The sequence below is a fragment of the Cetorhinus maximus genome, unplaced genomic scaffold (assembly GCF_964194155.1).
Source record: "Cetorhinus maximus unplaced genomic scaffold, sCetMax3.hap1.1 HAP1_SCAFFOLD_1832, whole genome shotgun sequence".
Taxonomy (NCBI): domain Eukaryota; kingdom Metazoa; phylum Chordata; class Chondrichthyes; order Lamniformes; family Cetorhinidae; genus Cetorhinus; species Cetorhinus maximus.
This window is the reverse complement of record NW_027597772.1, coordinates 1-16051: the sequence shown is the minus strand read 5'-3', so window position 1 is coordinate 16051 and position 16051 is coordinate 1.

The following is a 16051-nucleotide window of genomic DNA, read 5'->3' as shown; positions in this document are numbered from 1 at the left end:
GACCGGGTGTCACAATGCCTTAGATACACTGTCCTTTACCCCTCTGGGACCGGGTGTCACAGTGCGTTAGATACACGGTTCTTTCCCACTCTGGGACCGGGTGTCACAGTATGTTAGATACGCTATCCTTTCCCACTCTGGGACCGGGTGTCACAGTGCGTTAGATACACTGTCCATTCCCCCTCTGGGACCGGGTATCAAAGTGCATTAGATACACTGTCCTTTCCCGCCTCTGGGACCGGGTGTCACAGTGCGTTAGATACACTGTCCGTTCCCCCCTCTGGGACCGGGTGTCACAGTGCGTTAGATACACTGTCCTTTCCCCCTTTGGGCCCGGGTGTCACAGTGCATTAGATACACTGTACTTTCCCCCTCTGGGACCGTGTGTCACAATGCTTTAGATACACTGTCCTTTCCCCCTCTGGGACCGGGTGTCACAGTGCGTTAGATACACTGTCCTTTCCCCCTATGGGACCGGGTGTCACAGTGCGTTAGATACACTGTCCTTTCCCCCTCTGGGTCCGGGTGTCACAGTGCATTAGATACACTGTCCTTTCCCCCTCTGGGACCGGGTGTCACAGTGCGATAGATACACTGTCCCTTCCCCCTCTGGGTCCGGGTGTCACAGTGCATTAGATACACTGTCCTTTCCCCCTCTGGGACCGGGTGTCAGAGTGCGTTTGATACACTGACCTTTCCCCCTCTGGGACCGGGTGTAACAGTGCGTTAGATACACTGTCCTTTACCCCTCTGGGACCGTGTGTCACAATGCTTTAGATACACTGTCCTTTCCCCCTCTGGGACCGGGTGTCACAGTGCGTTAGATACGCTGTCCTTTCCCCCTCTGGGACCGGGAGTCACAGTGCGTTAGATACACTGTCCTTTCCCCCTATGGGACCGGGTGTCACAGTGCGTTAGATACACTGTCCTTTCCCCCTCTGGGTCCGGGTGTCACAGTGCGTTAGATACACTGTCCTTTCCCCCTTTGGGACCGGGTCTCACAGTGCGTTAGATATGCTGTCCATTCCCACTCTGGGACCGGATGTCACAGTGCGTTAGATACTCTGTCCTTTCCCCCTTCTGGGACCGGGTGTCACAGTGCGTTAGATACACTGTCCATTCCCCCTCTGGGACCGGGTGTCACAGTGCGTTAGATACACTGTCCTTTCCCCCTCTGGGACCGGGTGTCACAGTGCGTTAGATACACTGTCCTTTCCCCCCACCTCTGGGACCGAGTGTCACAGTGCGTTAGATACACTGTCCGTTCCCCCCTCTGGGAACGGGTGTCACAGTGCATTAGATACACTGTCCTTACCCCCTCTGGGACCGGGTGTCAGAGTGCATTAGATAAACTGACCTTTCCCCCTCTGGGACCGGGTGTAACAGTGCGATAGATACACTGTCCTTTCCCCCTCTGGGACCGGGTGTCACAGTGCGTTAGATACACTGTCCTTTCCCCCTATGGGACCGGGTGTCACAGTGCGTAAGATACACTGTCCTTTCCCCCTCTGGGTCCGGGTGTCACAGTGCGTTAGATACACTGTCCTTTCCCCCTTTGGGACCGGGTCTCACAGTGCGTTAGATACGCTGTCCTTTCCCACTCGGGGACCGGGTGTCACAGTGCGTTAGATACACTGTCCTTTCCCCACTATGGGACCGGGTGTAACAGTGCGTTAGATACACTGTCCTTTCCCATTCTGGGACCAGGTGTCATAGTGCATTAGATACACGGTGCTTTCCCCCTCTGGGGCCGGGTGTCACAGTGCGTTAGATACGCTGTCCTTTCCCCCTCTGGGACCGGGTGTCACAGTGCGTTAGATACACTGTCCTTTCCCCCTCTGGGACCGGGTGTCACAGTGCGTTAGATACACTGTCCTTTCCCACTCTGGGACCGGGTGTCACAGTGCGTTAGATACGCTGTCCTTTCCCCCTCTGGGAACGGGTGTCACAGCGCGTTATATACACTGTCCTTTCACCCCTCTGGGACCAGGTGTCACACTGCATTAGATACACTGTCCTTTCCCCCCCTAGGACCGGGTGTCACAGTGCGTTAGATACACTGTCCTTTCCCCCTCTGGGACCGGGTGTCACAGTGCGTTAGATATGCTGTCCTTTCCCCCCTCTGGGACCGGGTGTCACAGTGCGTTAGATACGCTGTCCTTTCCACCTCTGGGACCGGGTGTCACAGTGCGTTAGATGCACTGTCCTTTCCCCCTCTGGGACCGGGTGTCACAGTGCGTTAGATACACTGTCCTTTCCCCCTCTGGGACCGGGTGTCACAGTGCGTTAGATACACTGTCCTTTCCCCCGCTGGGACCGGGTGTCACAGTGCGTTAGATACACTGTCCTTTCCCCCTCTGGGACCGGGTGTCACAGTGCGTTAGATACGCTGTCCTTTCCCCCCCTCTGGGACCGGGTGTCACAGTGCGTTAGATACGCTTTCCTTTCCCCCCCTCTGGAACCGGGTGTCACAGTGCGTTAGATACGCTGTCCTTTCCCCCCCTCTGGGACCGGGTGTCACAGTGCGTTAGATACACTGTCCTTTCCCCCTCTGGGACCGGGTGTCACAGTGCGTTAGATACGCTGTCCTTTCCCCCTCTGGGACCGGGTGTCACAGTGCGTTAGATACACTGTCCTTTCCCCCTCTGGGACCGGGTGTCACAGTGCGTTAGATACACTGTCCTTTCCCCCTCTGGGACCGGGTGTCACAGTGCGTTAGATACACTGTCCTTTCCCCCTCTGGGACCGGGTGTCACAGTGCATTAGACACACTGTCCTTTCCCCCCTCTGCGCTGGAGACCCAGGGTGTTGACATAGTTAAACCGCACATGCACACACGGTGGACTGAGAGTCACAGGGTGACGTACAGACGGGCAGAAACCTTCCCGGTTTGAGAGCAGAATTTGTGCATGGATGAAATATGTAGCAACGAGCAGGAGGTGGAGACAGGGCAGCAGATGTACTTGACCCTGTGTTGGTATAAATAACTCAGCGATAGGAGCAATCGAAATCGCTGGAAACCGTGCTCAACTGGCATGTGGGGCCTGGTTTTACTTCTGTTTCCCACCCAGAGGGACTAGTTTGTCTCCCTATTGCCCTTTATGGAATCCTTTAATCATCTTAACCCCACCCCCCCCCCTCGATCGGTTCACCCCTTAACCTTCGACCCTAGCGGGAATACAAGCCGGAGTGACCCGTCCTGGGAATTTTAGGGAACCAACGCTGAACCCGCCTACGAGGCCCGGTATATCCCTCCGGAGGCTCAGCGCCCGGACCTGAACCTGGTGTCGTGAAGGGGTTAACGCCCCCGTTCCCTCACCTCTCGGGGATTAAGGGGGGGGTGATCTGATCGAATGGGGTTTGGGAGGATCAAAGGATTCAATTGAGAGAGAGAAGCCTGGATGAGTTGCGGCTCCCACAACACTCGAGAAGCTCGACACCGTCCAGGGCAAAGCAGCACCCCCCCACCGCTCGATCGGCACCCCATCCACAAACATTCGCTCCCTCCACCACCACCGATGCACAGGGGCAGCAGTGTGTGTACCATCTACAAGATGCACTGCAGCGACTCCAAGGATTCGAGAGGGGGCTCGATTGAGAGAGAGAAGCTGTCTCTCCTGATGGCTGAGGTGGTGGGGGCTGGGGGCAGAGCCCAGACTGAACCACACAGAGCAGAAGAGGCCCTTCGGCCCATCGAGTCTGCACCAACACGTGAGAAACACCTGACCTACCTACCCTAACCCCATTGACCAGCACTTGGCCCCCATCGCCTTGAATGTTTATGAGGTGCCAAGTGCTCATCCAGGTACTTTTTAAAGGATGTGAGGCTAACCCGCCTCCACCACCCTCCCAGGCAGCGCATTCCAGACCCTCACCACCCTCTAGGTAAAAAAGTTTTCCCTCACATCCCCCCCCCCAACTAAATCTCCTGTCCCCTCACCTCGAACTTATGTCCCCCTCGTGACTGACCCTTCAACTAAGGGGGAACAGCTGCTCCCTATATCCACCCCTGTCCATGCTCCCTCATGACCTCGTACACCTCGATCAGGGTCACCCCCTCAGTCTTCTCTGCTCCAACGAAAACAACCCAAGTCTATCCAACCTCTCTTCGTAACTTCAACGTTTTATCCCAGGCAACATCCTGGTGAATCTCCTCTGCACCCCCTCCAGTGCCATCACATCCTTCCTATAATGTGGCGACCAGAACTGCACATAGTATTCCAGCTGTGGCCTCACCAAGGTTCTATACAACTCCAGCAGGGTCTCCCTACTTCTGTAATCTACGGCTCAGTTCATAAAGGGGGCCGAACCTTAAAAATCCAAGCTCGCTTGTCCCCCCCACCAGCCCCTGCAACTTTCATTGAACCAGGGTTGACCCCCTGGCTTGGTGGTGACGGTCAAGTTGGGGGGGCAAGGAGGGTATGCCGGGCCATGAGGTCACAGGTTATGGCCGTCTGCAGTTCTGCCGCTGCTGGTGGCCCACAGCGTCTCATGGTTGCCCAGTCTTGGGTTGCCGGATCTGTACGCGATCCATCCCGTTTCTCTCTCTCTCTCCCCTAGAGGCCGATGAAGCAGACCTTTGTGAATTGTTGGGAGGTGGATGTGGGGATGGAGGAGAGAGTTCGTGATCTGAAATTGTTGAACTCAATATTCAGTCCGGGAGGCTGTAAAGTGCCTAAGTCGGAAGATGAGGTGCTGTTCCTCCAGTTTAGCGTTGAGCTTCACTGGAACAATGCAGCAGGCCAAGGACGGACATGTGGGCAAGAGAGCAGGGTGGAGTGTTGAAATGGCGAGCGACAGGGAGGTTTGGGTCATGCTTGCGGACAGACCGAAGGTGTTCCGCAAAGCGGGTCACCCAGTCTGCGTTTGGTCTCTCCAATGTAGAGGAAACCGCATTGGGAGCAGCGAATGCAGTAGACTAAGTTGAGGGAAGTGCAAGTGAAATGTTGCTTCACTTGAAAGGAGTGTTTGGGCCCTTGGACGGTGAGGAGAGGGGAAGTGAAGGGGCAGGTGTTGCACCTTCTGCGGTTGCATGGGAAGGTAGCGTGGGAGGGGGTTGAGGTGTAGGGGGTGACGGAGGAGTGGACCAGGGTGTCCCGGAGGGAATGATCCCTGCGGAATGCCGCCAGGGGGCGGGGGGCTGAAGGGAAGATGTGTTTGGTGGTGGCATCATGCTGGAGTTGGCGGAAATGGTGGAGGATGATCCTTTGAATGCGGAGGCTGGTGGGGTGAGAGACCTGGATAGAGTGGGACGTGGGGAAGATGTTTCCATTAGTAGGAGAGACGAGGACCTGAGGGGCACTGCCTCAGAGTAAAAGGGAAGACCTTTTAGAACAGAGATGAGGGAGAAACTTCTTTAGCCAGAGAGTGGTGAATCTATGGAATTCATTGCCACAGAAGGCTGCTTACATCTGTTGTAATATCAAGTCAGTCTTTCCTGGAAATGGTCACCAGCCAGACACCAGAGGCTGTGTCTTACAGGCCAGGGGGTGAGGGGAGCTTCTCGCACTGAGTATGGCTGAGTGGGAGACCCTCCCGCTCTTTACCCTCTACCACTCGGGGTGTGTGGGTGTCGCAGGTTGACCATCAACGCTTGACGCCATTGTGAACACGCCTTCCCCGGCCGTCAATTCTGAGAGTGAGAATCGAGGCCAAGACCTTCTGGCTTACACCTTCTGGCAAACTAGGAAAGGCATTCGCGCCACACGGGTGCCAGGCGATGCCCATCTCCAACAAGAGAGAATCCAACCTTGATGTTCAATGACATCACCATCGCTGAATCCTCCACCATCAACATCCTGGGGGTTACCATTGACCAGAAACTGAACTGGGACCAGTCAGGTGGCTACCAGAGCAGGTCAGAGGCTGGGAATCCTGCGGAGAGTAACTCACCTCCTGACTCCCCACCAACCCCCTAAAGCCTGTCCACCATCGACAAGGCACACGCGTCCAGGAGGGTGATGGGATACTCTTTGTCAGATCGCTCCTTAATCTTCGAGCCTCGAGGGAATGCAATCCCAGCTTGGGCAACCCTGCCCTCGCGGTTTTAACCCTTTCGGCCGCGGGGTAATTCTACGGCACCGACGCTGCGCCCAGTATACCCCTCCGGGCGGTTCGGTGCCCAGAGCTGAACGCAGTCATTGACGGGTTAACATCTGCCTTCCCTCGAGTCTCGGAGCTTAAGGGGGTGACCTGGTCGAGGGGTTTAAGAGGATTAAAGGATTTGATAAGAGAGAGAGAAGCCTGGATGAGTTGCAGCTCCCACAACACTCAAGAAGCTCGACACCGTCCAGGACAAAGCAGCCCCCCCGCTCGATCGGCACCCCATCCACAAACATTCACTCCCTCCACCACCGACGCACAGGGGCAGCAGCGTGTGTACCATCTACAAGATGCACTGCAGCAACTCGCCAAGGCTCCTTCGACAGCGCCGCCCAAACCCACGACCTCTACCATCTAGAAGGACGAGGGCAGCAGACACATGGGGAACACCACCACCCGGAAGTTCCTCCTCCGAGCCCCTCACCCATCCCGACTTGGAAATATATCGGCCGTTCCTTCACTGTCGCTGGGGTCCAAATCCTGGAACTCCCTCCCTAACAGCGCCGTGAGTGTACCTACACCACACGGGACAGAATCCTGGAACTCCTTCCCTAACAGCGCCGTGGGTGTACCTACACCCCAAGGACAAAATCCTGGAACTCCCTCCCTAACAGCGCCGTGGGTGTACCTACACCACACGGGACAAAATCCTGGAACTCCCTCCCTAACAGCGCTGTGGGTGTACCTACACCACACGGGACAAAATCCTGGAACTCCCTCCCTAACAGCGCCATGGGTGTACCTACATCACACGGGACAAAATCCTGGAACTCCCTCCCTAACAGCGCCGTGGGTGTACCTACACCACACAGGGGACAAAATCCTGGAACTCCCTCCCTAACAGCGCCGTGGGTGTACCTACACCACACAGGGGACTGCAGCGGCTCAAGAAGTCGGCTCACCCACCACCTTCTCAAGGGGGCAAATAGGGACGGGCAGTGAATGAGCAACGATGCTGCAATGGAATCAATGGAAGGGGATGTGTAGATGGTTGAGATCGAGGGAGGGGGGGATGCACAGATAACGTGTAGGGAAGGTGAAGGCTCCTGAGGAATCAAGGTGCGTGGATCGGAAGGTGGGCAGGACCACAGGCATATCTAGATGGGCAGAGCACTGGCTGAGTGTTACCAAATTCTCACCATTCTTCATCTCAATGCTGTTCCCAAGACCAGAAAATACCAATAAGGTTTGACCAATAACATTCATGAAGAAACGCACCACCATGCCCCACAGACAATGACCCTCAGGAACGAAGAAACCATTCAGGTTGGCATGTCACCATCAGTCCAGAATGGTCTCGCTCTCCAGACATGGGGTCGTTGCAGCACAGAAGGAGGCCATTCAGCCCATCGAATCCATGCTAGCCTCCCATAGGGCAATCCGGTCAGACCCCATTTCATCACCCCCACTCCGCTAAACTCCGCTCTCTCTCTCCCCGGAGCCCTGCAAGTTTATTTCCCTCCGGTGCCCGTCCGATTGAAATCGTTCATCGTCGACGCTGCCACCATGTCGAAGGGCAGCGAGTTCCAGGTTGTTACCGCTCGCTGTGTAGAAAAGTCCTCCCTCACGTTTCCCTCCCACGCCCCCTTTACCCAAAATCTGTGTGCCCCACCACCTCCCCACCTTGTACCATCAGCCAATGGAAATAGCCTTTCTTTGTCTACCTCACCCAAACCCACCATCATCTTGACCGCCTCTATCGAAACTCCCCTCAACCTCTTTAGCTCCAAGGAGAACAACCCCCAACTTCACCAAACTAAGCTTGTAGCTAAAACTCCACCATCTCCCCCGCCGTCCCCCCCAACCCACCACCGCCATTCCTGGAACTGTTCTCCCTCCGCGGGAGCCTCCCATCCTTCCTAGAGTGTGGCGACAGCGACAGGACCAGAACTGGGGCCGGAACAGGACTTTTATAAAGGTTCTGCATAACTTTTGTGCTCAACATCTGTATTCCTGAAGCCGATGATCCCAGATGCTTTGCCGCCACCCTCTCAGTAAGTCCTGGCACCTGCAAAGATCGATGCAGGCGAACCCTCAGCTCCCTCCCTCCCCCGCACGCGTCAAACCGTTAACATCAAGGCTATCCTGGCTTGGTTGTAATACCAAACAAAGTGCTTTACCGCCAAGCGAGTGCTTCTCAAGTACTGACCGTACTCAACCACCTCGTACCCGAAGAGCTCAGAGCGTGAAGCCCAACGTTAGATGTGATTCTGCGACTGGACAGCACTTGCTGAGCAACCCCAAGTGCGCTAAGAATGAACGCCATCGAGCATCTTAAGATTATCGCAGTGTGGCTAGAAGCTACATCTACTCATGGGAGCATAGGACACAGGAACATAGCAGCAGGGGTAGGCCATTCAGCCCTCCAAGCCCGCTCCGCCATTCAATATGACCATGGCTGATCATCCACTTCAATGCCTTTTTTCCCCCCCATGTCCCTTTATGTCACTGGCATTTAGAGATCTGTCGATCTCTGCTTTGAACATACACAATGACTGACCGTGAACGTGGAGCTATTACATTTGGTCTCTCCCCCCCACACATCCAAATCGTAGATGTATATCGTGAACAGCCAGGGCCCCAACTACTGAGTCTAGTGGTACCCCCGCCTGTCAACCCGAGACAAGCCTTCTGAAAATCCAAGTATACTACTGTCCACTGACTCCCCTTTCTCAGTTCTGTTGGTAACATTCTCAAAAAAACAGGTCCGTCAATGCACTGCAGGAACTCGCCAAGGCTCCTTCAACAGCACCTCCCAAACCCGCGACCACTACCATCCAGAAGGACAAGGGCAGCAGCAGACACACACGGGAACGCCACCAACCTCCAATTTATTTTCCCCTCCCATTTATATGGTCTTTCTTTTAAGGCAAGGAGTCTGACGGATTAAGGCAGATGAGCTGAGGGCACAAATGGACGCATGGAAGTACGATGCCATGGCTGTCACGGAGACCTGGTTGAGAGGAGGGCAGGATTGGCAGCTCAATATGCCAGGATATTGGGTCTTCAGACGAGACAGGGAAGGAGGTAAAAGAGGAGGGGTTATCGCAATATTGATCAAGGAATCAATTACAGCAGTAAGGAGGGATGACATCTTAGAAGGCTCCTCAAATGAAGCCATATGGGTAGAACTGAAAAACAAAAAAGGAGCAAACACAGTGCTGGGAGTGTACTAGAGGCTCCCAAACAGTCAGAGAGAAATAGAAGAGCAGAAATGTAGGCAAATTTCAGAGAAGTGTAAAAATAAGTGTAAAAAGTGGGGAATTTCAACTTCCCCAACATTAACTGAGTTAGTCATAGTGTGATAGGGGTTTAGAGGAAGTGGAATTCTTAAAATGCACCCAGGAGAGCTTTTTAAGCAGAAGGTCCTACGAGAAGGGGCAGTCATGGACTTAATTTTAGGGAATGAAGCCGGGCAAATGGTAGAGGTATCAGTGGGGGAGCATTTTGCAGATAGTGATCATAACTCGGTTAGATTCAAGGTCATTATGGAAAAGGACAAGGATGGGCCAGAAACCAGAGTACATTAAGAGTAAGAGGATAACTAGGGAAAGAGTAGGGCCCATTGAGAACCGTAGTGGTAATTTGTGTGTGGAGCCGGAAGACATAGGTAGGGTTCTAAATGAATGCTTTGTGTTGGTGTTCACAAGTGAAAGGGACGACATGGGTATGGAAATCAGGCAGAAGGACTGTGATATAATTGAAGAAATTAGCATAGAAAGGGAGGAAGTTCTAAGTGGTCTGGCAGGCTTAAAAGTAGATAAGTCTCCAGGCCCAGATGAAATGTATCCCAGGCTGTTGAGTGAGGCAAGGGAGGAGATAGCAGGGGCACTGGCAATAATTTTCAATACCTCTCTGGCTACAGGAGAGGTGCCAGAGGACTGGAGGACAGCCAATGTGGTACCGTTATTCAAGAAGGGAGGAAGGGATAAACCAGGGAACTACAGGCCAGTCAGTCTAACCTCAGTGGTGGGGAAAGTATTGGAAGCAATTCTGAGGGACAGAATTAATCTACGCTTGGAGAGGCAGTGATTAATCAAGGACAGGTCAGTATGGTTTTGTTGAAGGGAGGTCATACCTGACCAATTTGATTGAATTTTTCGAAGAGGGGACCAGGTGTGTAGATGAGGGCAATGCATTTGACGTAGTCTACTTGGACTTCAGCAAGGCTTTTGATAAGGTCCCGCATGGGAGACTGATAACGAAGGTAAGAGCCCATGGGATCCAAGGCAATTTGGCAAATTGGATCCAGAATTGACTGAGTGGCAGGAAGCAGAGGGTGATGGTCGAGGGGTGTTTTTGTGACTGGGTGCCTGTGTCCAGTGGGGTTCCATTGGGATCGGTGTTGGGTCCCTTGCTGTTAGTGGTATATATAAACGATTTAGACTTGAATGTAGGAGGGTTGATCAGTAAGTTCACAGATGACACGAAAATTGGTGGGGTGGTAAATAGTGAGGAGAATAGCCTTAGATTGCAGGAGGATATAGACGGGCTGGTCAGATGGGCTGATCAGTGGCAAATGGAATTTAATCCGGATAAGTGTGAGGTGATGCACTTGGGCAGGACAAACAAGGCACGGGAATACACGATGAATATTAGGACCCTGGGAAGTACCGAGGATCAGAGGGACCTTGGTGTGCATGTCCACCAGTCCCTTAAGGTAGCGGGACAGGTAGATAAGGTGGTTAAGAAGACATATGGGATACTTGCCTTTATTAGCCGAGGCATAGAATATAAGAGCAGGGAGGTTATGCTGGAGCTGTATAAAACGCTGGTTATGCCACAGCTAGAGTATTGTGTGCAGTTCTGGAATTCACATTATAGGAAGGATGAGATTGCACTAGAGAGAGCGCAGAGGAGATTTACCAGGATGTTGCCTGGGCTGGAGAGTTTAGTTATGAAGAGAGATTGGGTAGACTGGGGTTATTTTCCCTGGAGCAGAGGATATTGAGGGGGACATGACTGAGGTGTATAAAATTATGAGGGGCATAGATAGGGTAGACAGGAAGGAACTTTTCCCTTTGGTGGAGGGATCAATAATCAGGGGACGTAGATTTAAGGTGAGGGGCAGGAGGTTTAGAGGGGATGTGAGGGAGAATTTTTTCACCCAGACGGTGGTGGGAATCTGGAACTCACTGCCTGAAAGGGTGGTAGAGGCAGAAACCCTCACAACATTTAAGAGATATTTGGATGTGCGCTTACAATACCATGGCATACAAGGCTATGGGCCAAGTGCTGGGAAATGGGATTAGAATAGTTAGGTACCTGTTTGACCAGCGCAGACTCGATGGGCCGAAGGGTCTTTTTCTGTGCTGTAGACCTCTATGGCTCTATGACAAGCCACTCACCATCCCGACTTGAAAATATATGGGCTGTTCCTTCACTGTCACTGGGTCAAAATCCTGCAACTCCCTCCCTAACAGCGCCGCGGGTGATACCTACACCAGATGGACTGCAGCGGTTCAAGAAGGCGGCTCACCCACCACCTTCTCAAGGGGGCAACATAAAATGCTGGGTCAGCCAGTGAAGCCCACATCCCAGGAATGAAAGGCTTAACATATGAGGAACGTTTGAGGACTCTGGGTCTATACTCGATGGAGTTTAGAAGGATGAGGGGGGATTTGATTGAAACCTACAGAATACTGAAAAGCCTGGATAGAGTGGACATGGGGAAGATGTTTCCATTAGTAGGAGAGACTAGGACCCGAGGGCACAGCCTCCGAGTCAAGGGAAGAACAGAGATGAGGAGAAACTTCTTTAGCCAGAGAGTGGTGAATCTATGGAATTCATTGCCACAGAAGGCTGTGGAGGCCAGGTCATTGAGTGTATTTAAGAGCAAGATAGATAGGTTCTTGATTGGTAAGGGGATCAAAGGTTACGGGGAGAAGGCAGGAGAATGGGGTTGAGAAACGTATCAGCCATGATTGAATGGCGGAGCAGACTCGATGGGCCGAATGGCCTCATTTCTGCTCCTATGTCTTATGGTCTTATGAATGAATAAAATAAACATGATTTCCCATTCACAAATCCATGCTGACTATGCCAAATCAGATTATAATTATCCAAGTGTCCATTTATCACATCCTTTATAATGGATTCTAGCATTTTCCCTGCTCTTGATGTAAGGTTAACAAGTCTGTAGTTCCCTTACTCTCCCTCCCTTCTTAAGTAGTGGGGTGACATTTGCTACCTTCCAGTCTGCAGGGACAATTCAGAATCTATAGCATTTTGGAAGTTGACCCCCAAATCATCCACTATCTCCATAGCTACCTCTTTTTGCATTCTGGGATGTAGAATATCAGGTCCCGGGGACTTATCAACCTTCAGTCCCATCAATTTCTCCAATGCAACCCTCTTACTAATTTCCTTCAATTCTTCATTCTCCCTAGTCTCTCGGATCTCTAAATCTGGGAGATTTCTTGTATATTCCTCAGTGAAGACAGACAAAGTAATCACTTAGCCTCCCTGCCATTTCTCTATTCCCCATTATGAATTCTCCTGACTTTGCCTGTAGTGGATCCGCATTTTGTCTCAGTCAAACGTTTCCTTTTTACATAGCTATAGGAACTTATACAGCCTGTTTTTATAGGCAAAGTCCTGCCCTCTGCAGACAAAAGGAACATGACCAGGTATTGTATCTTTTTGTTAAAATTTAACAAAAGCGTGGGGGACAATAGGTTCCTGGTACATTCTCCGATCAGATAGACTTCCTAACCAATCATGCAGTATGCTTTGTTGTTCCCTTTGAAATTTGGCATTCTTGCATCTGTCCTGGTGAGTGCAAGATGAAAAGTTTTGACACCATGTCTCCTTTTGTTCAGCAATACTTCTCAAATGCAGTCAATGTTGCAATGTGCAAATTGCGGCAGCCATTTTGAGCACAGCCAGATCCCGTAGACAGAGCGGAAATGGAAACGTTCCTCGAGGGCCCAATAATGGGACCCAGGCCACCAGTGGGAAACGCCCCCTTGCTCTCATTCCAACATTGGCCTTGCCTCCCAGCCGAGAGGGCAGACCGGGGGTGGGTGGGGGTGAGGGTGGTTTATTTCATGTCGTGGCACCTCTGACAGGGCCGCACTCCCTCGGTCCCGGCAACCATGTGGTTGCTGAGAGAGTAAGTCTGGTTAGGGTGGTCAGGCTCCAGCTCTTTGAGTTCAGAGTCCGGAGACTCAACCATAATTGCCACTCTCCCCGGTCTGCAGCACAGAGGGAATGCTGCACTGCCTAGTATTTGTTCCCCCATCGCTCTGTTTCCAGGATTGACCTCGCTAGTTTGCTCACTAGTTACAAATAACACCATAAAACCAAAGCCTATTGCATTAAAATACTCAAGCCAGCCCTCACATTGCACTCACCACACCCACCCCCACCCCCCTGCCACTTTGACGCTAGACTCCATCTGAGTGCTCGATCCTGACACCCATTTGAGCAACGCCGCGGGGGAGCTGCCTAGTTCAGGCGGCACATGAGCTTGCCATTGTTCCGCTCCCCCCCCCCCATCGGCAACGCGGCCCAATGAGAAGCCGCGAACTCCCACGTGGGACGAGGGCAGGCGGGAGGAACGACGCTCCTTTACCTAGGATTGGCCAAGCCGGCCTTATGACGTGTGACCATTGTGACGTCACACCCTTCTCCCCAAACCCCCCCCCCTCCATAAACACACACACGCACACACGTGTAGACACGTCGACGAGCGTGCGCAAGGCGGGGTCGGAGGCGCGAGGAAGAGGGGAAGGGAGCTGATTGGGAGAACCAGAAGAGGGGCGGGACGCACGAGCTAAGGGGGCGGAGTTCAGATTTCCCACCGCCCCACACCCTTCAACGATTGGACAGAATTCGTCGTTGTTGCACGGGCGGGAGCGAGGGAAAGTAGGAGGAACCAAACCAGAGCGGCGGCGTCCGGCAAGGGACATCCGATTGAGCGCCAGCTCCGGAAGGGCGGGGCTGCGTGACGCAACAGAGGGAACAGGAACGGGCGGGGGGGGGGAAGCCGACGGTCGCGCTGATTGGGCCACCGGCTCTGAATGAGGGACCTCGCGGCGAGGGAACAAAGGAGGGTGGGCGGGGAGGCGGGCGCGCTGATTGGACGCCAGCTCCCCTGAAAGGGGCGTCGCGCGCAAGCGGGGGGGGGGGAGAACAAAGGAGGGTGGGCGGGGAGGCAGGCGCGCTGATTGGACGCCAGCTCCCCTGAAAGGGGCGACGCGCGCAAGCGGGGGGGGGGGGGGGAGAACAAAGGGAGTGGGCGGGGAGGTTAGTGGAGCGCGGGGGGGGGGGGGGGGGGGTGGGTGAAACCGGCGAGCGCGCTGATTGGGCGAAGAGAACAAGAGGGGGAGCAGGCCCGGGCGGCTTGGGGAAGGAAGCTGGACGGGGGATTCGATTGGCCGAGCACGTTTCAGGAGGGAGAGGTGGGCGGGGCTCTCGGATGACTGACAGGGGGAGAGGAGCAAGGGGCGGAGCTTGAGCGAGAGAGAGAGAGACCCCCCCCCGCCAGCCCACACACCCCTTCGAAACAGCGGGCAAAACTGGGACAGACGAGCGGGAGGGCGCGCGACCCCGGGGGGGGTGGGGGGGAGAGCGCGCGTACACACCCGAAGCGGCGCAGGCGCAGTCGGCCTTTCCCCCCCACCCCCCACCACACACCTGCCCCACTCATCTTCCTCTCTCCCGCCCGCGCGCGCGCCCACCGCCCGCCAGCCAGCGCGCGCAGGCGCACGCGCGCCGACCGTTAAAATTTGAAAAACCAACGGCGCGGGGGGGGGGGGGGATTTGAAAAAAAACGGTCGAAATTTTTTTTAAATTTTAAAAAAAATAACCGTAGGCGTCGAAATCCGGGGCCCATTATATTTATATTATTTATAGCATCTATTTTATATTTTTTAAAAGTAATAATATTTTTGATTGAAGGAGGGATTTTTTTCTCTCTCTTTTTTCCTGATAGTGTTTTTATTTTAATTTAATTTAATTTAATTTAATTTAATTTATTTATTTATTTCCCCCCCCCTCCCTATGGTGGTCCTGAGCGGCCCTCAGCTCCTGGACTGGGCCAGCAGCCCCCCGCATTTACAGTTCAATAAGTACGTGCTCACCGGCTACCGGCCCGTCTCCCCCCTCGGGGAGTGTGTCCGCAGCCTCTTCTACCTCCATAACGAACTGGGCAATATCTACAGTCACGGTGAGGGGGGGGGGGGGGGTGTGGTGGGGGAGGGGGGGAGGTGTGGTGGGGGAGGGGGAGGGGTGGTGGGGGAGGGGTGGTGGGGGAGGGGTGGTGGGGGAGGGGTGGTGGGGGAGGGGGAGGGGTGGTGGGGGAGGGGGGGGGTGGGGGAGGGGTGTATGGTGGGGGAGGGGGAGGGGTGGTGGGGGAGGGGGAGGGGTGGTGGGGGAGGGGGAGGGGTGTATGGTGGGGGGAGGGGTGTATGGTGGGGGGAGGGGTGGTGGGGGAGGGGGAGGGGTGTATGGTGCGGGGAGGGGTGGGGAGTGTGTGGTGGGGGGAGGGGTGTATGGTGGGGGAGGGGTGGAGGGGGAGGGGTGTATGGTGGGGGAGGGGTGGTGGGGGAGGGGGAGGGGTGTATGGTGGGGGGAGGGGTGGGGAGTGTGGTGCGGGGAGGGGTGGGGAGTGTGTGGTGGGGGGAGGGGTGTATGGTGGGGGAGGGGTGGGGTGGGGTGTGTGGTGGGGGGAGGGAAGTGGGGAGTGTGTGGTGGGGGGAGGGGTGTATGGTGGGGGAGGGGTGGGGAGTGTGGTGGGGGGGGGGTGGGGAGTGTGGTGGGGGGTGGGGGTGGGGAGTGTGGTGGGGGGTGGGGTGGGGTGGGGGTGGGGGGAGGGGTGGGGTGGGGGGTGGGGTGGGGGGTGTGGTGGGGGGAGGGGTGGGGTGGGGGGTGTGGTGGGGGGAGGGGTGGGGTGGGGGTGTGGTGGGGGGAGGGAAGTGGGGAGTGTGGTGGGGGGGAGGTGGGG